General features: G+C 34.2%; 1 protein-coding gene and 1 pseudogene across 13 annotated transcripts in view; one reads left to right on the top strand and one right to left on the bottom strand.

The window, feature by feature from the left end:
• Kcnc2 (potassium voltage-gated channel subfamily C member 2) overlaps positions 1 to 24,488 on the top strand; it is a 188,256-nt gene that overhangs the window by 90,533 nt on the left and 73,235 nt on the right. The window lies entirely within an intron of this gene.
• On the bottom strand, positions 20,155 to 21,283 carry LOC101711139 (L-lactate dehydrogenase A chain pseudogene; annotated as a pseudogene).

Genomic DNA, 24,488 nt, shown 5'->3' with positions numbered 1-24,488 from the left:
AGGAATTTGGGCATGGCTTGCTTAAATGGAAAATTCTGAGATTCTCATTGTTCAAATATGATCTGTTCTCTTTGGTGACAAAGAAGTTTTATTTGAGCCTCTTCTTTGACTAGGTGCTTACATTTAAAACTGTAAGTAACTCATTCTCCAAATATTCAGTTGTTTTGAACAACATCTATTTAACCCTTCAATGCCTAGTGATCCACATTTATAATACCTACAACAATGGAACATATTGAAGTGTGTTTTCTTCAGTTTTTTGTTTGTTGAATTTTTCTAGTTAACATATATGAATTTCATGCAAAAATTTTTAAAAATTCAATTTTTGGCATAAATGGGTTAATGAGGGAATTTTTCTTTTTGCATTTCAATAATTTTGTTGAAAGGTATATCTCTTAGTACCAAAGGCAGTTGGTTAGGTTACCTCTGCCAACTCAAAATTAATACAGATATTTTCAAAATATTGAAATATATCAGCCTTATAGTAAAACTGAAAGTATCCACAAAACATGGTTTGCAAAAAGTTAAAGGTAGAATATATTGTGGTTCTTTGGTTTATTTTTCAGTGCTTAGTTATCTGTAACATGATGTCAAAATTGGTTACATCCATTCTGGATAAACTCAGGCTTCAGGCTGCACTAACTGTTTACAACATTAACAATATATGTACATTTCCTTATATTGATTGGCTCATGTGGAGAATTCCAAACACTACCTCAGCAATCTCATAATTATGGCGGTGCCTCCTTTTCTTAAGACACATTATGGAAATTTGTGAAAGTATATTCTATATCTTAAAAAACAAAACAAAGCAAAACAAAACTGGAAGCAATGACAGTTTCATAGAAACAGTCCATAGTAAAACCTGGAGTGCTTTATCTAGCCAGAACTTAGGGTAAAGTAAGTTTTCAGAGTGGTAATTGATTTTGACTTAACCATGTAATATGGTAGAACATATTGTTTTTTTAAATGGACCTATATAAGACTGAGGAAGTAGATTCTGTATAGAAATTTTTATCATTGATACAAATGCCACCTGTTTTTTAGAAGAAACATAAAGATAGCTCAATGAATATGCCGAACTTAGTAGGTCTGCATTTTGGCTTAATACAAAATGTTTTTAAATGTAAATATAATTCCCATATAGTAGTAATAGTCTCATCTCTGAACTATCTATGACTTGACTACTTATGGGTAGCAAGAAACCATTACATTATCTAGAATATAACCTTATTATGCCTTTAAAAAGTGAATGTGTGAAATGTTGGTTTTGATGTAAACCTCGTAATTTAAAATTTTAGGTTATCATTTTCCAAGTCAATGAGGGAATTTTTTGAGTCCCCTTTTTAGCTTATTTTGTAAATTAGTTGCTGGAATCACAGAATTTTGAGGAACTTTGAGAGGTCCACATACAGTAATGAGAACTTTTACTCTCAGTTCCCCCTGACATGTTTTTAAAGCACATCAACTATAGAAGTTGCTGGTATCTATGTTTTCTAGTCCTCACACTGCTTCTACCATGGACAAGTTTCTTCAGAAATAAGGCTTATTTAGACATTTATATACATGTAATTTTATGTTAAATATATTTTTACCTCTGAATAGTATAGTAGAGAGAATAGTTTTGTTGTTGTTGTTGTTGTAGGCCAGAGGAAGTTATTTAGACATAATTTCAGTTATAATTCTTCATTGACTAATTTTGTGATTATTTCATGAGAGATTTTTCATTATGATTCTCATGCTTATTTAAAATCTATAAATGTGAATATTTTCAGGCTTAAAGTATAATGAGAAAAGTAGATTCACTAGGAGAATTCATAGAAAATAGATTTCAGATGTAGTCTGGTAATAAGAATTTTCAACAATATTGAATTTAAAACTGGGTCATCTTATTACATTGCTAGATTTTTTTATTGCTGTACTACTTCATTTCATATAAGAAATACACTCATTGTTATGATATTTATTAATGGTTTTGGCAGTATTTCTTTCTTAGTTTGGAGTAGAGTCCCAATTATATATTTTTAGAAAGCTATAGTCTTTGTTCTTTTACAAGAAAAAAACCTTTGAAAAAAATGTGTACTATTTTATCTAAAGATTAGAAGGTAATTGCATTAGCTCTTCCATAATTGGTAACTTATTTGAAGAATTACATGGAGTTGTGAGATAAAATTATTCCCTTGAGATATCTTAATGGGTTAGATCCTTCTTTCATTGCATTTGTCTTCTAGATAGACCACTCAAGTATCTGCATCACTTGTTAACATGCTAAATTTTGTTTCTTCACCTGCCTTCTCAATTTAGAGAAATGCCATTTGCTGCCCCACATTGACTTCACTGCCAATTTTAATCTTTTATTCTCATTCCTAAAGGCAATGTGTTGATTTGTCTCATGGCCCTATTTGAAGTTTTCCAGTTTGTGAATGGCCCTGGATGTATTTTGATTACCTGATAAAGAACTACATAGTAGTAGTTTTCTTCCCATCTTTTTTCTTTATGATTTCCAATTGACATGTTCAATTATTAATTTCAAACACTTATGAGAATTAAATACAATCAACCAGTGAAACTGTCAGTTTTCACCACAGCTCCGTAAAGCCTGAGGCAATTTTCCTTAAATATCAAGCTCCTTTTTCTCTTCTTGTCAACAGTTGGAAATTAACCTTTTTCTCTCAAAGCAAATGAGAAATCCTGTAATTTTCAATATTGCTTGGGTTTAATTTGAGCTACACTTTCAACTAATGCTGTGTAGCTACTAATTCTCGCTTTGTTAAAAATGTGGCTTTTGCCAGAATATGGGAATTGTTACTACTTGTACTCAGTAATTTCCACTGTGAGTTACCATTCATAAATCCTTGAGACAAGTACCAAACCCCAAACACTAACTGAGACAAACTAGGAAGCAAAGCATTTTTGAAATAGATAGCACATTAACTGATGTGGGACTTGTTTAATGCAGCACTGCATTATGAAAATCTTTTCAAAATGTTTGGTTATTATATATGAATTTTCCTTTTAATCTGTCAAGGTCATTCATTGGAAATTACACATGAAAAAATTAGCCCTCTACTATGTGATTTAAAAATACTGAGAAGCTTTGCCTATGTCAAATCCTTCTCTACAGATATAGTTCTAATTTTTCTTACTGCTACAGTAATATTTTGGTAACAAAAACATTATCTTGAACTTTCTTGCTTATAACCAGTCAATAGCTTGCCATAGCATTCATGATAGAGCTCAAAATCTGAAGATGAACATATGAGCTTTTCATCTTCGGACTCATCTCTTTGCCCTGCACATTGCCCAGAGCTCTTCTACATGACAAATGGCTCATTCCACACCTCCTGCTATTTTCACCTGTTCATTCTTCTTGAGACCCTGCGTGCCTACAACATTCTCTCCCTTTTATCAGTAAACTTCCTCATTTTACAAACTCAGCTTCCTTGGCAAATTACAGATGAAGCCTTCAAAGAATTATGTTCCTTGACCCTATTTGTTTCTATTAAATTCTGTGTAAATCTGTTCATTATTTCTCACACTCTAATCAATGTTGTTCATAAAATATTTAGATATCTAAAAATACATTACTTAAGTTGTATTCTTAGCACCTTTTTCAGTGCCTAACACATTGTAGGTGTTCATAAAGCTTTGCCGAATGAATGTGTGAATGAATAAATATATTTCAACACTGGGAATTTAGTGTTTTAAGAAACATAGTTTTTCAAGTTAGCTTTTGCTAAATGCAAATAATATAATACATTAGCTCACTATTTAATTTTAATCTTCATCTTTGCATCTTTGATGCAGCAAAATATCCATTTAAAACTAGGTAGTGTAGGACTGGACTAGGCTATAAGGACAAATATCTCTACTATTTTGTGTGATTCACAAAACACGAGGACCATGAGATTGAGAAAAGAGATACTAGGGTTGTACTGTTGGGTTCGAAGCTCATTGGAAATCTTTAGTTCCTGGATTTGCCTCTCTCTCTCTTGTTCTGTTTCTGTTTTATTTTGTTTTGTTTTTTTTAGACAGGATTTAGCTATAGTTCAGGTTGGACTTAAATCCATGCTCTTCCTGCTTCAGCCTGGATTGTTTAAAATCAAGAAAATTGCAATTTTATCATAGAGTTATTATAAGGAACAAAGTGATATAACTCCTTTGTAAATCTAAAGGGTAACACTAAAATGCTGGCCAATAGAATCTGTACATATTGTTTTGATAGTAGCACACATAAAAGGGAAAAAGGAGTCCCAAACTGGAGTATGGTACATGAGATAGAAATGAATATAAAACTTACTTTACAATTCTCATATATGTCTCTATGTATTTTAATTGCCCTGGTAGCTTATGAAAAGTGATAGTAAAACAGAAGTCATAGTGTAATGGTTCAAGTTTAGAGTTAATGCTTTCTGAAGCAGCAAGGTCCAAACATAAACTGTTTTCCTCTTCTATAAGGATGTGCAAATAGGGCAGTTAAGAGACCCATCTCTTCATTCATTTCTCCACTTGATTTGAGTCTTCTGCTGATAAGTTCAGCTGATTATTTTAAGTGTACATTGAAGACTATCTATAAAGAATGCTAATAATATAATCATGTGGCTCTAAACTCTTGATCCACTGGTTAAAATCGGTTGGTATAACTTTGCTCAAATTCAAGACATAGAAATTATTTTCTAGAATAATCATTTTAGAGGCACATTAATATTCTTTGTTAATTTATTTAATAATGGTTATAAACAAATTGCTTCAGGGGACTGATAGTCTCATGAATCTTCCAATTGGCTTAATTATTGCCCATCATGGTAGAACATGTGTCAGTGTGCTGAACCATTTGATGTTCCTTTCCATTTTGGCTATCATTTTTGTCCATAATCTTTGGTATATTCTAAGGTCTACTCAGTTATAATAGTAAGATAGACAACAAGTATGGTAAATTTCAACAGGTAGATTATAGACATTTTCAAAGAATGTTACAATCACTAATAGCAAAGTAAAGTATATTGCAATTAAAAAGATTTATGAGCTTGGTGGGAGATAGATGTTTAATCACAATATATGGAAATTATACATCTTAATCCTCTTTAATGTGCAGAAAACATTTTTATCTTTAAATGTTTTATCACCTGTGTCATGGTTCATTTCTTCAGATTTGTAAGTCTACAAGGAATTCCCTGAGCTTATTGTTTTGTCTCTGTATATGATTAAATATTTAAACCATCACAGACAGTTAATCCTTAATAACCTGAAAAACATCTTTAAAAGCCTTTCTACCAACAATTTGTATTTATGTCCAAGAGAATACTTCTTATTGCAATAAAAATGCTTCTTTTTGCCTTGGTGAAGGTGTAAAACAGCTGGTTACCTGCTCTATAATAAACCTTCGTAGGGGTGAAGATTACAATCAAGTAAATCGACAGGCATTTAACTTTAAAACCATGATGTAAAGGTGTTTTGGGATGTATGAATTCCTTGGATACATTTGGTGAAGTGGAAATAATCACGCTTCTCTTTTGAAGCATAAAAATTGACTAGAAGAGGACAGATTGCTTTTTGATTTGGGTTATATAAAATGTGAAAAATTGGTCTTGGAAAAGAGTGATGACTTGAGTGGAATATAACCAAAACCTGAATACCGAAGATCACTTTCATGGAGCAAAATTTGAAAGATTTGAAGTCTTTTATGGCATTTCATATTATTTCCCTTTAGCCATCTTATTTAAATTTTATTCACTTGACTGGATGAATGGAGGATATGTATGGATTTAGCAATTGTAGTGTTTATTATAGTTCAGCTTCATTGTGTTGTGAAAGTGAATTCAATTTTGGTTTTGGACAAATAACTTTTTGAATTTCCTCAGGTTAAATTTCTCTGTAGCCAGTTGATTAGTCTGCAGAGTCTGAAGTTTATTTTGTTTTCTGTTTGATTCTGAGCAATGCTCATTGATTCCTGAGATCCTTAAGAGAATCAGGTCTTCAAAATTTCCACCATAGTAGAAAAGATTTAAAGGAGAGAAAGAGTAGGTTAGTGCACACCCCAGAGACAAAGCTATCTTCAGGCTGTGCTGGCTTGAATTCTTTTGGCCTAGAATCAAGACCTTCCAGACACATTTAGGATGTTCCCTTATGAAGAAGAGGGAATGTTGCTATATTGGTTTTCCTGGCAGAATGAATGATTAGGGAAGAGAACCTCAAGCAGAACTAAGAGTTACCAACTGCCTGTTCAGCACTAAAAGAGGCATTTGGGAAAGGTAGTTGCTTAGTGGGTGGATACCAAGCTGTTTGTTTTGTTCTTCTCCTTAAGTGTATTTTTAAAACATTTAATTAGAAGAGAAGCATTTCATTGTATCTATTTTTGTGCTATAAAGAATAGAATTGTTTTCAAGCAATACTTTACTTAGATTTATGTATCATTGATTCTAAGCCAACTAAAATAAGCTTAGTGTTTAGGTTTAAACCATGAGGTAAAATTGCCTTGAAAAACAAAATTTTGTCATGCATGTCTCTTTTGTACCCATATTCATAATTGAGATTATATGGAATTGCTTTCGTTTTTATCCTTAAGTGCTACCTTAAATTCAGTTAATGAGAAACATTTGTCTTCTAAAAATGAACAAGGCTTGTGTGTCATTCTTAATTTTTTTTCTTGGAAAATTTGTATTGGCTTTTTAAAGTAATACATTCAATGCAGTAGAATTATTTTATTTGTTTAGACGGAGATTTTATGGAGGATTTGCAAATGGCTCACTTTAAACAATATAGTAGTTGATAAAATGTCCTTGCTAATTACCGATTCAGATTGGTCTAAGAACTGAATTAAAATGTCCTCTGATTATCCAGATGTGGTGGAACATGTTCATAATTCCAGCACTCTGCAAGGCTGAGGCAGGGAGCCCGGCCTGGCAACTTAGTGGCTTAGCAAGACCCTGTCTCAAAATATAATATGAAAAAGAATAATTTAAAAATCCTCCAATTAACAAAAATCTAAGTTCCAAAGGATAGATTGTTTTGGTAAAACTACTATGTGTGGCACTGCCTTGTGTTTTTGGGCTTCTTGATTTTCACTAGCATCTGATGTTTAATGAAACCTTAGCAAAGGTTAGGAAATAATGAATATTTCAAAAGATGAACTAAAAAAGAAACCATTGTTTGTACTTGTTGCCTTCTTTGATGTCTTTTAATTAGATTAGTGCTTTTAGTCTTTTTTGCCCTAACAGATCAACTAAGAAAATTCTGTCCTTGAATTTTTCTGTTTAACTTACTAAAAACATACTTAATAGCTTTTGATATGCTTTGACATGTTTTTCTTTGATATTGAAACCAGGTGGAGGAGGTAAATATTGCTTTTCAAAAAACTTAAATACAGTAGTACTTCTGAGTTCATAAGGATTAGAGGAATGTTCAAGATCATTCAACCAGAGAGAAAATTAGGACTTGTTTGTTCTATTGCTCTCCATATCTGACCTTCGTGACTTAGAAAGTGGGCTGCTGCTTTCTACTATTTAGGTGTCTCTTGGGCTCAGTGTCTGTTGCCTGTGACAGAGGAATTGTAGCATTGTTGTGAGATTTGGTTGTCTATTTTGTGTGTGTGTGTGTGGGGCTTGTCTTTTGTTATTACTGGTACGAAACAATTCCCATTTCATTTCCCCTTCACATCAACAAATAAATCTTACTGTTTGTTGGTCTATAGGAGGGCAAAAATGTCTCCATTACTCTCGGAAGAGGACTAATCTTTCAGTCTTAGTGGCGGTTGATATTGCCAGTCTTCCAAAATGGTCTCTATATTCACCTCACACCATCCTTCTAAATTTTTTGGCTGGGTCACTGCATTGTCTACCCATAAGCATTGTCAGTAGTGACCTCTGTAGAAGGAATCTGATCACATTCTCCACGCTGAATCATTGTTCAAAATGGTGATTATTGGGAGTGACCCATATTAGCTGCAGAGAGGAGTGAAAGGAGAACCTTGACAGGATACTATTAAAACATGTATAGAGTTAAATCTTTCGTGATTCCTATGCCAATCTGGTGCTTAAGAAAAAATATTGCAATGTTGAAAAGAAAATGGAAAGATGGAAACTGTTAAGAATTAAGAAAATAATCTCAAACTTTCTGAGTAGAAATGCAATGGAGCCTCTCTCAAGCCATTCCTGCATCTTTTCTTAAGTAATTCTGAGGATGAGCCACTGGATTTCTGGGCAGAGTAATTAATAACCATATGCCAAGGAATGTTTTATGAGTCTCTCCTTGTTGCCAAAGTCTTTTATCAACTTTAGCACTTCTGTGTCAGGGCCAGGGCATTCTTTTGGTGGATTTGGCCTCAGCTGTGGCCTCAGTTCATGCAGTTTCAGAAGCTCAAAAGAGTGCCCATCTCTAGAAAGCAGCATGAGACCAAAATGTTAAATGAAATCAATCAGACACACACCCTTACATATTGCATGGTTTCTCTCATAGGAGAAATGCAATACATAAATAAAGAGAACAATAAGATATAGATAATAGGAAGTAGGGGGATAGATCTTTTTAGATGGGAAGGAAATCAAGAGATGGATGGAAGAAGTTTAAAGGGATGAGGAAAGGGATGCAAAAAGAACTTAGATGTACATATACCAGCTCCCTACAAGGAATGTAATAATTATGTATTACAAAAACATGAATAAAAAACTAAAAAAAGAAAGAAATGTCAGTCCCTAGGACTTAGGAGACAGCATATGGATCTCTTCCAGCTACCTAAAATTCTGGCCACACTCAAGAAATTGCATTATAAAGAAGTGCTGCTACATGCACTCCAGCTGTAAATTCTGGTTGATTTAGAATACAAGGCCATAGAATATCAGCAAGGGAGGGTACAGTGCCTGGTGGAAAGCTGAGCAAGAGGCTGTCTGCCAAGCCTCATTGCCAGGATGCCCAGGAATCTGTGGTGTCTACTGCATCACCAATCAGTGGTGAATATTGAGAGGATACTGCTGCCATATTGTGAAATCTCTGCAACTGTTAAAATGATGTAGTATTTGGAGACAATGGGAAATGAGTTGTTCTGCATATCCCTTAAATGCACTTGACTAGAATTATTAAACTAAAGCTCCTAAGAGACTTAGCCTTTTGTTTTATTCATTCTGTATTTATTGCACTTAAATCTCCTGTCTTCTATTAATTATAAGTGAGACAGAGGGAAGAGGCTGCTAATCCTCTGAAAGTTTTACACAGAGCACAGTAACTATCTCATTCACTCTATGCCTGTTTTGGTTTTACAGTTTTTATCTTAAAGAAAGTTAGGGCATAGTCTTCATTAAGTTGTAAATTTTATCTATTTCTTAAATGAAGATCTATTGTTGCTTGAGATATAAATTTTTTGCATATATTGTTGTAATCTCTTACTCCTCAAAAAAGTCTTTGCATTGAGGTTTACATATAAGGAAGTGAAAACTTCCTGATATAGATTTCCAAGTCTCAGTGTTCGTGGGCAGACCTACCTCCAAGCCTGTGCTCACTTTTCTGCCCTAAGCAGCTTTCTGGGGAAAGAGTTTTTATCCCTGGCCCCTGAAAATGTAGGATGATAGGACTAACATGACCTTGAAGGACAGAACAATTTCAAGTTCTGGGCTATTGAACAAGGTATTATCTGAATTTTCTCGGATTAGCTACTAACTTCTATGAACCTATTTATCTGTATATTGAGATAATACTTAAGATCTTACATCATAAAGTTAGTGTGAGGATTATATAACACATAGGAGAAAATACTTTACAAATAGAAAATTGGCATATAATATTAGTTATTTTTAGTCAAATGTCTTTGACTATCTCTACTAAAGATAAAGAATATATATATATATATATATATATATATATATATATATATATATATTTCCAGTAGTGATTAGGTTTGGGCAAAGTCATCTTTAAAGGAAAAATCTCAATTTTGAAGACACATGTGAAGTCCTTACTTAGCATTTGCTTCCTAGGGTTTTTGTTATCTTTCTGAAAACAGCTATGAGTATTCTCAGATCTCGGTCTTGCAGTTATGAAGTTGTACACCACATTAATTTATTTGACAGGGCCACCGAGTGAAAAGGAAATGCCTTAAAGGATATATCCCTTTGGGAAGGGATATTTAACCAACACATTCCATGTAACATTTCAAGTGATTGGTACATTTTATTCTTTTTCATTTTAGTGTCTCACTGTGATTTAGGATTCTTACCAGGTCTGGCGACCTAAAATGGGTGGATCAAAAGTAAGGTGTAGGTAACATATTTGTTTTGTCTTTTCCTGTGTACTTTTTCACTTATAAATCATAAAATTCAAGAATGTCAAAGTTAATCTTAACTATATTCTCTCCAGTTAGATGTTCTATCTCTGACAGGGGTAAAAACGATGTAATATAAAACATAAACTCTTTCCTAAATTACTGCATTCAGCTATTAACTCACCTTTCTCTCCTTTCTGCCTCTAGTTTCTTCATTGTAGCTAGGATTGTTCAAAATTTAAATTAAACCTCATTGTTAAATTTCTTTTTAATTTCATTTATTTTCAATGATTTATAATAACAAAGTTTGAACATATTTATGGGACTCTGTGATGTTTGGATATGTGTTCATACACTGTTTAAATCAGAGTAAACCTGTCGGTCTCCTTAAACAATTATCATTTCATTAAAGTGGAAACATTCAAAATAATTTCTAAAAATTTAAAGTACATCATCATTGTTTGTAGTCACCTTATTATGCAATTGCTTCCCTTCTTAAAACGTTCTGGTGCAATTCTGATGTGACCAGAATAAAATCTATCATTATGGTGCCTTCTAATGCAGACTCTTTCCCCCATCTTATTTCTAAAATCTGTTTTCTCACACTACACCAGCCACACCACTCTCTCTGTGCTTGACTGGTTTGTTTCAAGTTTGGGTCATTGACTCACACTTGCTTGGAAAGCTCTTCCTTCTGATTCCTGCGCGGCATCCTTCTCAACATTGGGCCTGGAGCTTCAAGGTCCATATTCAGAGAAACTCTTTGCAAGTGCGTTATACAAATTGGCCTCTCACCTAAGTACCATCCAGACAGTACCACTTCTATTTCATTAACCTACAGTCCTATGAGTAATAGCTGAAGTTACTGTAATTGTTTGCTGCCATCTTCATTATGGGGTTCTCCCTACTGGAATGTTAGCTGTAATGGGTATGCACTGCCCTCAGTTATACCCATGGAGTCTGGCACACTGTAGGCTATTTGGTAACAGTGCTTAGTAAGCAATGATCATTCAACAGTAGACCTTAAGACATCTGCATTCTCTGAGATTACAGTTGTAGTATCTGCTCTATCTAAATTCCAGGGATCTTGTGAGGTCCTCTAAAAATAGAAGCATTTACCTTTTAAGACTTTATAAATGGGACTGAAATGCAGACATAGAGGATTGGCATTGTTTTAAGAGGATAGTGTAGTGGGGTAGGTATATACATATACAGATAATTTTATATGTTAATCACTATTATGATTTAGATATTGGGCTTCTCCAGCAGCCTAGTATGTATGGATAGTGATTGAATCATAGGGCTACCATACTTGCTGCTCAATCTGTAGCTGACTTGCTGTTAGGTAGGGCCTGGAAGAATCAAGTCATTGGGGGCAGGACCTCAAATGGTAGATTTCCTTCCCGGCTCCCATAAATTATAGTATATGTTATTTTAAACACTTTTAAGTATTAACTCAAACGATTTTCATTGAAAAAAAATGGTGAAGAAGATACTGTCATTTACATATATATACAGATCATTATAATGGAGAGGAGTATATATACATATATGTGCTTTTATATTATCTATATGTTTTATAAATTGAGGCATTATTTCTCGTTCAGCTTTATTTTTCCAAATTGAGGCTGTCTACTTCTTTACTTTATTCTCTGTCGTAGGTCATTAATTTCCTTTAAAAATTTCCTATTATTCTTCAGCATAACCTTTAATAAACAGTAAGGATAAAAACTGCAGTAAGTAGTTGTACGGTAAAAAATAGCATCTGATCTTAAAGGCCATTTGGAGTCTCTGAGACTGTCCACGGTCCTAATGTGGCCTGCAAAGAAAGTCAGTGTTTGAGTCTTTTTTGGAGACCAGTTCTTATGTAAATTGTCTGCTGCCCTATTGGTGGCTGTAGTCAAGATAATGAAAGCAATGCATGATCAGACTGTTGGCAGTGCAGCTTGTATTTTTCCCAGATTTTCTCCTTTGTATATTTTGAAATGAGTAGGCAAATGAATTCAAAACAAAATCTTCTCAGAGCATCCAAAAGCATAAAAACATTAAGCCTTTAAACCCAGAAGCTTCTCAGTATATGGAGACAAATGTATAATTAAATCTGGAAGTTATATCCTTTTCTTTTGTCTTCTCTTCCTTTAAAAAATTTTTTTAGATGTGATGCAAAAAAGCCCAATTACTGGTATAATGAGAGTCAGGGAGTAACTGTACCGAAAACAGGAAAAAAAAAAGTGTTGTTATGTGAATAGAATCTGTAGGGAGAACAACTGTAAAATGAAGCTTTCTTTTTTATTTATGCTAAGCTGGAAATTATAGTTACAGCACATAAGACACCATCCTTTAAAGTTAGATGGTTCCAGAAGACTGTTATCTTTGGGGGAAGGTGGGCTGCAAGGATTTTTGTATCAACTATGAGTACAGTTATGTGTTTAGAGGTGGTACTATCAGAATATAGTGTCTTCTGAGGTGAAAAATAAGGGGTTAAAACTGCCAGGATAGAGAATATTAGAAACAAGGTCATCTGATAGCCCAGCCTTTCCAGCATTACCATTTCGTTCCACTTTTAAATGTCCTAAATGCTATCTAGTGATTTCAAGTTTGAGATATTGTTATTTATTCCCAGTGCTTCTATTTGGTTATTTCAAGATGCTGGATTGCTTTTGTAGTATTATTCTCTATTAGATTATGTATATTCAACCAGTTCCCCCAGAACATTCACTCTATTTGAATCTGAATAATAAAATGATGTTATGTGAATTGGAAGAATTAGTAGCAGTGATTTTTAGTGGCTGTTTTTATAGATCTTGTTTTTGGAATCTAATAATTTTTCCTTTAACTTTATTGCTGTTATTACTTTTATAATGGGTAATTCCAACAACATCACTAGGAAGACATTGCCTTCTGATAATATCATTATGGCAGGGACTATGAGAACCACAGGTGAACTCAGCTGTCCCTTCAGTTCCTTTAGACATTCCTTTGAAACATGCAAATTCAGCTTCTGCAACTGGCTTTGGAATTCACTGTTCAATGACCTGAAATGATGGTGCTGAACTACATTAGGTTCCCTTTGTAAAGTTATAGTCCTCTAAACTTTGGACTTTGCAAAATGCACACAACATTTTTATTTTGCAAAATAGAATTAGATGAGTTTATAATAAAAACCTATCACTTTAAATTATCTAAAGCACAAGGCTCTTCAACAGTGCAGTCACTTAGTATTTATTTAGCACTGGGCCAGGCACTACAGGAAGCACAGGAGAAAATAAACTGCTGTTGCTCCCCTCAAGGAACATGCAATTTTCTTAGGTAGCTTAAATAAATGTATTCAAAACAGGGAGCACAAAGCTGAGTTCAAGGTATCCACAATATTGTAAATATATTCATTATTTTTCTGGGAAGAGTACCCAAAGTTTTCATTAGATTCTTAAATAATTTGTTCAACATAGAGATGAAGAAATTTCACAAGTACAGAAATAAATAAGTACCATGATTCTCATTCCAAGTGTACTAGAATTTCAAAGAAGAGACATCAATGTGACCTGAACTAATTTAGAAAACACTGTGGCATGCTGGGACCTAAAGAATTTGATATGCAAAGGAGAAGAGGAACAGCATTCCAAGCAGAAGCATTGCAAATCATCTACTTCCAAATCTTGGACACAGACATGTGACACACAGAATTTTTAAAGTATAGGAGCAAAAGTAAATACATAAAGAAAGAAAGAAAATGAAACATAAATTTCAGGGTTATAATCTTATAGACAGCTAAGTTAGTATAAATTAAATGCAGTCAGAGTAGAATTGAAGCCTCCAGGAAGTCATCACAAAGGAGGAACACTAAGATTGTGGCAGGAGACAAATATGAGGAAAGCCAGGCATCAAAATGGAGACACAGTATCCAGGCCTGTGATCCCTCCAAAAGATAAACAGTAACTTGAAATTATACTGTAATTAACACCACCTGATCCAGTGAGTCAGATAAGCATCAGATGCATGAGTGGGTGACCAGAACATCTGGACCCATCCTTTTCCAAGAATGCCTTTGTTCTTTCTATAGAGCCTTTCTACATGACTCATTTCCCTATTGGGTAAATATTAGCTAAGGAGCTATACTTCTAATCTTATAGGTTGATTGTAGTATGACACACGTGGTACCCATGTTGTGATTTGGTTATATAAATTACCTTTGAGAAAGAGTCTCAGGGAATAACCACTCTGAATCTCGCCTGGAAAACCAGGAGCTACTCTTCTTCTCCTTATTTCCAATAAAACTCTTCTAACTTCCACCTTTGGTTGATGGCTTCATTCCCTGCTATTGTGAGACCATGAATCCTGGCATCTAGCAGGTGGGAGTTATTTTCTCTATCACAAAATGAAAGTAGATACAAATTTTAGATCTCCTCTCTGAAGCCCAATTCTTTCATCTTATATAAAGACCCCAAGAACTCCACCAAAAGTCTTCTAGACTTAGTAAACAAATTCAGTAGAGTAGTTGGATACAAGGTCAACACACAAAAATCAATAGTTTTCCTGTACATGAACATCAGACTCACTGAGAGAGGACCTGGAGAAACAACTCCTTTCACAGTAGCATCTAAAAAAATGAAATACCTAGAAATCATCTAATGAAAGAAATCAAACACCTCTACTCTGAAAACCACAACACTCTGAAAAAAAAGAGATCTAAGAGGATATCAGAAAATGGAAAGACATCCCTTGCTCCTGGGTAGAAAGAATCAACATAGTGAAAATGGTCATACTTCTAAAACTGCTATAAAGATTCAATGCAAACCCAATTGAAATTCCAACAGCAGACTTCATAGAGTATAAGAAAACAATCCAAAACTTCATTTGGAACAAGAATAGACCTAGAATAGCAAAAGCAATTCTAGGCAACAAAGATGAGGTAGGGGGTATCACAATCTCTAACTTGAGACTATACTACAAAGCTACTGTGATTAAAACAGCATGGTACTGGCAAAGAAACAGACCTGAGGATCAGTGGAACAGACTAGAAAATGCAGAAACAACTTCAGACACACTCAGACATCTCATCTTCGACAAAGGAGCCAAACACCCTCACTGGAGGAAAGATAGCCTCTTTAATAAATGGTGCTGGAAAAATTGGGTGCCAACTTGCCAAAGAATAAAACTAGACCTATATCTCTCACCATGCACTAAACTAAAGTCAAAATGGATCAAAGATTTAAACATTAACACAGAAACACTAAACTGGCTGGAAGACAGGTTAGGTAGAACTCTTGAAGATATTGGTGTAGGAAAAGATTTCATGAACAAGACAGCATGGTACTGGCAAAGAAACAGACCTGAGGATCAGTGGACTAGATTAGAAGATCCAGTGACAACTCCAGACATACTCAGCCACCTCAGCTTTGACAGAGGAGCCAACCATCCTTTCTGGAGGAAAGATAGCCTCTTTAATAAATGGTGTTGGAAAAACTGGATTTCAACCTGCCAAAGATTAAAACTAGATCCATATCAATCACCATGCACTAAACTAAGATTGAAGTGGATTAAAGACCTAAATATTAAAACAGAAACACTAAACTTGCTGGAAGATAAGTTAGGTAGAACTCTTGAAGACGTTGGGATAGGAAAAGACTTTATGAACAACACCTCAGTAGCACGGGAACTAGCATAAAAATCAATAACTGGGATCTCTTCTTATTAAAAAGCTTTTGCACTGCAAGAGGAACCACCAACAGAGCTAAGAGACAACCTATAATGTGGGAAAAAAATTTTAGCAGCTCTTCCTCAAAAGACTACTATCTAGAATATATAAAGAACTTAAAAAAAATCAAACCCCCCAAATTTAAAGACCCAATTCAAAAATGGGCATCTGAAATGAACAGACACTTCTCAGACAAAGAAATAAAAGCGTCCAAAAAACATATGAAGATATGTTCAACATCACTGGTCATTCGAGAGATGCAGATGCAAACAACACTGAGATTCCACCTCACCCCAGAAAGAATGGATGCTGTCAAGAAATCAACCAATACCAAATGCTGGTGGGATTGTGGGGGAAAAGGAATCCTTCTTCACTGTTGGTGGAAGTATAGACTGGTGGAACCACTGTGGAAATCAGTATGGAGATTTTTTTTTTTTTTTTAAACTAGGCTTAGAGGTCCCATTTGACCCAGCTATTCCCTGCAGGGTATCTTCTCAAAAGAATTAAAAGAATCATACCACAGCGATATATGTTCACCCATATTTATAGCAACACAATTTGTAATAGCTAAAACTTGGAAACAGCCCAACTCCCCATCAACTGGAGACTGGATCAAGAAGATAATTTTTAAATATAAAATGGAGTACTAGTCAGCCATAAAGAATAAGAAACTGGAGAGATATATAGGTAAATGGATGCACCTCGAGGCCATACTCTTCAGTGAAATAAATAGGACACACATGTGTAAATACCAAATAGTTTCTCTGGTGTGAGGAACTGGAAGTGTAAATAAGGATAAAATGTATAACAGATAATGTGAATTAGGAAGAAAATGTCCAAAGGGGGAGGAGAAGTGGGAGGGATAGAGGAGGGAAAGAAATAAGTATGGGAAAAGGAAGAAACAGAAACAAAGTCTTTGGGAATAGAGAAGGGTGGAGGGGTTGAAGGTAGAGCAGGGGAATGGGGAAAAAAATAAGAACCAAGATCTATTATGTAAAGCTACAAATTCCCAATGATCAATGTCATTATATTGTATACCTCAAATGTACCAATAAATGTAATAAAAATTTAATAATAGCACCTATCTCACAGAAACATCATGGATATGAAATAAAATTGTGTGTGGCAATCTATTGGAGAAATCCTAGTTTACATGAGAAATTTTATAAGCATTGCTTCTTTTTAAAATTCTAAGTGCAGTGACATGTTACAGACTTCAATAAATGGGATAGTTCCTCATGAAAGGTAGAAGTTATATGTTGACTGGAGTTTTAGGAGAAAGGCTTGTGGAAACTTGCAAAGGATGGATTGGATTCCAAAAGACAGAAGAAGAGCTTGAGGCCATTTGAGGGAGACAGTACCCAGGAAGGTATGATGTGAGCAATCTTGGATCAGAGGAAACCTCAGGATCTTCACATGTGCATGGAAGCAGGCTCAGTTCCTCATGTCGCTCCAACTCTGATCAGTCACCACCTCTTTTGGGTGTCATTCTTGTAATGTCAATTCTTTAACATTTCCCTGCTTTGCTTTACTTTCCTTGATAGCATTTTCTTACAGCAGCAGAACATTACAGAACAAGCTCATAAGGGCAGACTTAGTCTATTTTACTCACCACTCTATCTCTTCTGCTTAGAATAGTCACTTGCATTTATTAGATATTTAATATTTATTTGTTGAATAAACAAATAATGCCTACCACAGTTGTTGATAGATTGGCTTTAAGGTGCAAATGAAATCTGAAAACTATGCACAATTTCATTTTAATTGTAGATTTTTTGGTTAATTCTCAGCTTTTATCAAAATGTAGCTATCTATAACTGCTTTTAAATCTCTAAACCAAAAAGTGAAAATTATTCTCATTTTGGTTGAATATTTTACATATTATTTCATCAGTTTTTGAGAATCATTCTCCTTAAATTAAAAATTTAGTTGAGTGAAACCTGGATTAAATTACAGTACTTATGTTGTATGACTTTTTTATTTATCTTAAGCCAAACTCTATAAAACTAAACTTTCACAAACAATGTGTATGTGTGTGTGTCTCCTTATGTAAGGAAAAATAGGTGTATAAAATAAATAATTGTAATGAAGCTAAATTCTGTTGGTTGAAAAGAAATCTCTTTCCTAGGGAGACTTCAAACGGCTAGAAACCCAGTGCTTTAGCACCAACACAGTTTTCTTATGATGCAGGACGGAAGAGACTATTGCTTTGTTGTGTAAGGCTTATCCATGGATAAAACTCAATTTGGAATTAAAATATGAATTAGGTTAGAGGTTTCTCCTTTTATCTCTCTGCTAGTATATTATGAATTTGTAGGAATTTGGTTTCTGTGATTTAGTTGACAGTTTCTCACATGCAGTGGGCAGCCATGTGTTCTGTGCTACTGTCAACTGCATTTGAAGAGAGAGTGGGTGACATTTGGCTCTGCTGGTAGGGAGGTTGGGTTGCAGTGTGGGGAAGTTAACAGGCCGGGATTTTTGTGGCACAGGATGATGTTATTCCTTTATAAATATGAGAATATTTGGGAAGATCATACTGAAGTAAATTCTTTATTTTTCCTTTTAAAAATTATAGAGAGAAATACTGGTTTTAAAGGTGTAATGGAAGCTGCATGTCTAAACACATTAGATATATTGGTGCATTTGGAAAAGGCTGGGAGTTCAAATTTCAAGAGATAACACTGAGGTTACTATGCTTAGTAATGCTTAAGTTTACTATGAAACTTAAGTATGTTCCCCTTACTGGCTGAAATTCCTTGAGATGAACATTTTGATTAATATCCCTATGATTATTTTGAGGCATTTATATTTGTCAAATGATAGACACCTTCCTGTGTATATTTTCTATGTTCACTTTGAAAACTCCAGATGTTAAAATGTTGGTAGATATATAATTAAAAGCATCATTTTTAACAAAATGCTTTCTTTTGATTTCTTCTGACTTACATTTGGTTACTTACGGATTTTCCTCTCAGGTGAATTGTAAATTGAGTTCAGGTGACCTATTTGCTAAACTACATCCATTCTTTGTGCAGTTTTTCAGAATTTTCTACGGAGTTCCAGTTTCACTTCATTTTAATGCCAAGGCAATGCTGATTGTCAAGAAGAGATTGAATCTTTGTGTATTATAGGTATTTGTTAATGCTTATCTTTCACATTTTCAAAGTTTTAGTTTTGACTTGGTGACTTTTTATCAGTATTCATCCTTTCTATAATTGGAATTAATCCAAAAGTAATATAGTTAACATTTCTATTAGACTGTTGTTCCCTATGCTTAATTATATGGATGCTACATATTCTGACATGTCTTGTTATGTTTTCAAATACTTGTGTTGGGTCTATCTCTTGGAAATATTACTTCTTAATGAAATTGAGACTTGCACTTATCAATTTAGGTGCACTTTGATTTTACAGATTAAAAACCAAGAAAATTTTAGAAATTTCTATTGAGGAGTTAAAAAAGAAAATACTGTATCAAAAAAGTAAGCCAACAGGAGAAATGGAGAGAGGAAATACATAGACTTTTTAGATGAAATAGAATAAAAATGAAGTCACCAGAATTGAAGTAGTCAAAAAAATATAGATGTAGGGTAATTGTGGGAAGAGCTAACTTAAAAAAGCACACAAATTTTTAAATATTGCAAAATAATCTTCGGGTTCATGGCAGTTCTATGAAACTAAATGTAATCTTCAGCTTTGTTGTTATCAAGAAGGAATTTTCTTTAGACTTTAGTTCCAAGAAGTTTACTTCAATTGAAATACATTTTTTTCATTGTTAAAGGCTTATTTGGTGTTGTAGTTGGTATGATACTTAGATGGCTGCACTGTTCAGGGTGCATCTTTCCTTTTTACATTATATGGCAATGTACACTACTGACACACACACACATATTCCTTTAAAACAGTTATCCACAAGCCATTCAATATTGGATGTGTACACTGGATCCCAAGCTGGGATTAAGTGGGAAAAAGTCAGACTAGGCTTGGTTGATGAAGTTGTATAACAGAGTAATACATCTGGTTTGAAGGGCAACTGGAGCCTGTGTGACACTGGCTGACATTGGCTGTGGTATCTCAGAGACGGTGGGGCTACTTTATCCTAGCCAGTTTAGGACTATACGGGTTAAGTACTATCTAGCATCAGGATAGAACTATGGAGTTTTTGAACCATTTCTATTTCTAACTTTGGGAAACTAATGTTCTTCCCAGGCCATCTTAATACTACCGCTTCAACCACAGATCAGGTAAAAAGGACAACATGCACAACCTCCAACTAAATCCCGTTGTATCCCAGACAGTGAAGATGTGTGGCACCAAGAGACTTTAAAATTGGAGCTCCTTTTGGATCTCTCACAGGACATCTGCACTCTTCTTCAAACGAGCCTCTTCCTCAGGAGTCAGATATACCTTCACAATATCTGAGATCCCATTTTGTCCCAAGACACAAGGAACACTGAAGAAGACATCATCCTTTATTCCATAGAGACCCTTAATCATGGTAGAAACTGGATGCACCTTCCTAACATTCTTCATTATACTTTCTGCCAAATCTGCCACAGACAGTCCAATGGCCCAGGATATGTAGGCCTTTAGTTTGATCTCTTTGCAAACACTGTCAACCACCTGTTTGTGAGGCTCTTTCCAATGCTCCTTATCCCCATCAGTTCCTAACTCGGGGTGCAGATTCTTCAGGGAGATGCCAGCAATATTCACTCCACTCCACACAGGCACACTGCAGTCTCCATGCTCCTCAAGGATCCATCCATGGCAGCTTAGTGGGTGAAATCCGAGCCTTTCTCCCATTAGATAATGGAACTTGGCTGAATCCAGATTGCAACCACTTCAGATAACATGGGTTTTGGGAAAGCCACTTATCTTCCAAGACACATAGTCAAGATATCCACAGGATTGGAAACAACAAGCAACTTACAGTTTGGGCTGTACTTTACAACATTAGGAATAATGAACTTAAAGATGTTCATATTATGCTCAACCAAAATTAAGATGACTTTCTCTTTCTTGCTGACATGTCCCAGTTGTGATAATAACCAGCTTGGAATTTGAATTTACATTATAGCCTTTACCAGAGACAAAGGCCTTTCTAAGGAAAAGGCTTCTGTGTTGGAGATCCATCACCTCTGCAATCAATTTGTCTTCCATGAGATCAACAAGAACAAGTTCATCTTCCAAGTTGTTCATTAAGATATCGATGGCACAGGCCATGCTAACGGCACCAACCCCAACAACTGTAACCTTATTCTGGTGACCTGTTCTTCCTTAAAGAGATTCACAATCAGCTGATCCTTGAAACTGGACATCTTGGAATTAGAACCAAAAGGAACCCGGAGTGCTCGTTAGGCAGGTGTCAGGGTGTGTGGTTGTGAGGTCCAGACTCAGAGGCAGCAGCTTGAGCACCTGAAGTACATTTCTTTGCTTAATATTTGATAATTAAAGACTAATTTATGAATTATGAATGATATTTCAGAAACATAGAATAGACTTGGTTAACTCTTAAGAAATCTTAAATAATCTTTTGTGCTGGTTTATTCTTTGTGTATTTCTCATGTGTAAAATGATAAATTTTAATGAATTTAAGCAAAAGGAAATTGTAACAAACCTTTGTATTTTAATGTTTTCTAAAAATCAGTTACATAAGTTAGTGGAAATTATATGAATTAGTCAATATATTAATATTTTTCTTCATCTCATCTATAGAATGCCTGTTCTTCAAATAAAAAGACTGTCTAAAAATCATATAATTTTCTACACACCACTGCTGGGATACCTTGTTGAGGGAAATTTAAAAATGAAATCTCTTTGTTTGCTGTTTATACTAAAATATTCTGTTAAGCATCAGATTTGGGGCTAACGGCAGAGGGTTGAAACAATGTCCTTTTGAGGAAGGTTTCCAGAAGACATATTTCACCGGGCCCACTGAGTTTTTGTTCTGCGAGGATAATTCTTGACTGAATTTTTAAATTTTTCATTTTGTTGCCAAGTAACAATATAAAAAGACAAAATTGGTTCAATATCTCTTGAGAAACTGGAAAATGTGGCTCTACTTGGCCCACACTCCCACATCGAAGTCCTTGCATGGAGGTGGAGGTCCTTTCCTTTAGTCTGTGTGTTCCAGCTAACAACAGTGCAAGTGTATACACTTGTCTTGGGGCACTTCTGTCCATGGCCTGATCTCTCAGGCATATGAGTTTCTGTCCTATTGTCATGAGCTATCATAACATTGCTGAATCATAATTATGATCATCTAAGTATTCCAAGCACTTTATTATTATGAGTGTGCTATGAGAACTGATTATAAAATACAATTACTGGACACTAATTATAAAGGCAATGGGAATGAAACATTAAAAGATAAGTAGAAGTTCCTTTTGAAATTGTATATCTTTCTTAATTTAGCATTTGTCTTTGTTTACTTTTTTATTTTTTTTAATCTTCCAATTTTTTGAGATGAACACTAAGCTTTTTTTTCACATTTTACTTATTAATAATTATTCTGGACAAGTCTCTAGATTTCTTTCTCAGTATATTTTTAGTGATTTTTAATAGAAATCTTTTTTTAGTTTTTAGAACATTTAGTAAATTTAGTTTTGATAATTTCTTTGATTCAGAGTTTAAAAAAGGACTTAGGAAATAGCATGGTAGGTAGTAGGCTTTTCAGTTACCTTTTCAACATTTCTAAATTTGTTAGATTTAAACTTGTTAACTTTTAAAACTAAACATTTCTTCAAACATATATGGAAATTTTAAAGTCAAATTACATGACACACTTTTATAAATATTCCTTTTTCATAAGATGCAAATGGAAATTTAGTACTTAGTGTATAAAATGTAAATAGAGATAAGAGATGGACTGAAAATATAGACATAAATGAGCTTGTTAGTTGTAGATTTTTTGACCACAATTACTTAAAAAATTTTTTGCTCAAAGTTTATTTAGAAAGATGAATATAAGCAGTTCATACTGTAATTATATGCTTATTAAGTTCATTTTGCATTTTGAGTTTGACTTTATTTAATTGAAATTTAGATATATCTTTGTTCAGTGTGTTTCACATGATGACATCATATGTTCCTATTTAATACTTTTGTCTTTAAATTCTACTTTTTCTAATATTGCTATTTATGTTTTTTTCTATTTGGGTAATAGCTAAACATCTTGTTTTCAACTTTTTTGGTGTATGTGGTGTGATGTTAAGAAAAAATAGAGCATTTTAGTTAGTTTCTTTTCAAGTGACCTAGTGATTTATTTCTTAGGGGAAATCAGCAAATCAGTCACACCTAGTGAAACTAATGATAGCTTTTCAACATTTTTTGATTTCTTCTTTCTGGTTTTTTTTCTAGTTATTTGTAACTCTTATTCTTTTCCTATTGGTTTATAGCTGTTAGTATATTTTACATTCTGTTAGTACTTACCTCCCTATGCACAAAATTAATTTTCTTGTTCTTGTTTTGTGTTTTTTTTTTTAAAGAATGAATATAATCTTTGTCCACACAAGAAGATAACATTTCTAGGGCCAGAGTGTAGCTCAGTGGCGCCAAGCCTGGCAAGCTCAAGGCCCTGAGGTCAATCTCTGGTACCAAAAAAAAAAAAAAAAAAAAAAAATTTAGAATGCATTCACATATTCCTCAGTCTCAATACCCAACTCCTTTCATCTCTAAATTTTGAGATAATTTAATATTCTTAATATCAGCCTTAACTGGAATTTTAAGGTATCACATTATATTTTAAGAATTCTTATTGTATGGCAATGTCAAATTTTGTCAGCTTTCAATGGAAACTCATACATTACAAAAACTGGAAAAAGTAATTTTGAAGATAAAGAAACATTTGACATTACCTTGTAGGATCCATGATCTACATGGATCATTATCTTGAAGTGAAAGCATATCATCTACAAATGGATATTAGGGACATATTATTACATGAAATAAGTTCCAGAAAGCTACAGACAGTCTAATGCTAGGTTATATAAATCTTAAAAGCAAAAAAGAAAAGGATATATTGTATGGAGATATGCATATCTATTTTTTAAAAACATAAATTCAGAAAAAAAAAGCAAGAAAATAACCGTAGTCAGTCCCCGGCGCAGTGAGGCGGAGGGATCACAATTTAGAGTCAAGTTGTACAGGAATGTAGTTCAGTGACCCTCGCCTGCCTTGCAAGCCCTGAGTTTGATCCTGGTACTGGGGAAAAAAAAAAAAGGAAAGGAAAAATAAAATAGAGTGAAGCTGTTAGGACAGTCAATTGGTTGGTTCAGATTATTAATTTTCTTTCCTCACTTAATATTTTTATATATGTAGCATATTTTATAAGCACATACTTTGCATTAAAAGTGCTCAGACTTACAAAAATAATCCATAATTAGACCATCACATGTCAATTGATAGCCTCTTCATAGAGACCATCCATGTAGATCTGTGTACTTTACAAAGAATAGGAGTCACTCTTCTCTCCTCTTTTCATCTTTTTCCTCTTCCAAGGTCTCTCCTCTTGCTTGGTGGATATTTGGTAACTTTTCACATATT

The sequence above is a fragment of the Heterocephalus glaber genome, unplaced genomic scaffold, assembly GCF_053883595.1.
Source record: "Heterocephalus glaber isolate CG9 unplaced genomic scaffold, H.glaber_assembly_v1.0 deba00001571, whole genome shotgun sequence".
Taxonomy (NCBI): Eukaryota; Metazoa; Chordata; class Mammalia; order Rodentia; family Bathyergidae; genus Heterocephalus; species Heterocephalus glaber.
Note: the sequence above shows the minus strand (reverse complement) of the source record. Positions and strands in the feature narration are given on the sequence as shown.